The sequence below is a fragment of the Muntiacus reevesi genome, chromosome 2 (assembly GCF_963930625.1).
Source record: "Muntiacus reevesi chromosome 2, mMunRee1.1, whole genome shotgun sequence".
NCBI lineage: Eukaryota > Metazoa > Chordata > Mammalia > Artiodactyla > Cervidae > Muntiacus > Muntiacus reevesi.
In genome coordinates this window covers 188,152,572-188,153,917 of record NC_089250.1, presented here as the reverse complement: position 1 = coordinate 188,153,917, position 1,346 = coordinate 188,152,572, and the positions used below count along the sequence as shown (strand labels likewise).

Sequence of the window (1,346 nt, the reverse complement as noted above, 5' to 3'; positions counted from 1 at the left end):
CCAGGTTCCTCCGTCCATGGGATTTCTGAAGCAAGAACACTGGAGAGGGTTGCCATTTCCTTATCCAAGTGAACTCTTTAGCTCAAAAAAAAGCAAAGCAAAACAAAACAAACAAACAAACAAAAACAACCCACAAAGAAACTGCATGCTATCCAGTATAACCTTTCCTCCCAACCCTTTAGGCTCCAGACCTCTGAGTAGAGACATCAGAAAATGTGACCAAGTCATGAAGTTTGTCTCTGGATAAATAGAACCGGTTTTTAATTACTTGTTGCTTCACTGTGCAAAAAAGACTGGATGGACTTTCACCAAACAGGGAGGGTGGGTTTAAGGTGGTCTGAATTGTGTAGGAGAAGAAAAAAATCTTTTCCCTCTACCTATCTTAGGCGTTTTCAGCTGGGGCCCTGTAAATGAGACCAACAAAAGACCGATTAACAAGGATCAGTCAGTGCTCACTTCGGCAGCACATATACTAAAATTTTAACGATACAGAGAGGATTAGCATGGCCCCTGTGCAAGGATGACACACAAATTTGTGAAGCGTTCTGTATTTTTAATCAAAACTACAATAAGATATCACCTCACACTGGTCAGAATGGCCCTCATCAAAAAGTCTACAAACAATAAATGCTGGAAACGGTGTGGAGAAAAGGGAATTCTCTCGCACTGTTGGTGGGAATATAAATTGATACAGCCACTATGGAAGACAGTATGGAGATTCCTTAAAGTACTAGGAATAAAACCACCATATGACCCAGCAATCCCACTTCTAGGCATATACCCTGAGGAAATCAAAATTGAAAAAGATACATGTATCCCATTGTTCGTTGCTGCACTATTTACAATAGCTAGAACATGGAAGCAACCTAGATATCCATCAACAGATGAATGGATAAAGAAGTTGTGGTATGTATACACAATGGAATATTACTCAGCCATAAAAAGGAACACATTTGAGTCACTTCTAATGAGGTGGATGAACCTAGAAGCTATTATATAGAGTGAAGTGAATCAGAAAGAGAAAGATAAATACCGTATTCCAACATATATACGGAATCTAGAAAAATGGTGCTAAAGCATTTACTTACAGGGTAGCAGTGGAGAAACAGACATAGAGGATAGGCTTGTGGACATGGGGAGAGGGGAGGAGAGGGTGAGATGTATGGAAAAAGTAATGTGGAAACTTACATTACCATATGTAAAATAGATAGCCAACAGGAATTTGTTGTGTGGCTCAGGAAACTCAAACAGGGGCTCTGAATCAACCTAGAGGAGTGGATTGGGGAGGGAGATGGGAGGGAGCTTCAAATGGGAGGGGATATATTTATACCTATGGTTGATTCATG

General features: G+C 40.3%; 1 non-coding gene across 1 annotated transcript; it reads left to right on the top strand.

Annotated features, from left to right (window-relative positions):
• Window positions 1–448: 448 nt before the first annotated feature.
• Window positions 449–555, top strand: LOC136162051 (U6 spliceosomal RNA). Its single transcript, XR_010661902.1, has one exon. It is a non-coding gene; the product is annotated as a U6 spliceosomal RNA (small nuclear RNA).
• The last annotated feature ends 791 nt before the right edge of the window (window positions 556–1,346 follow it).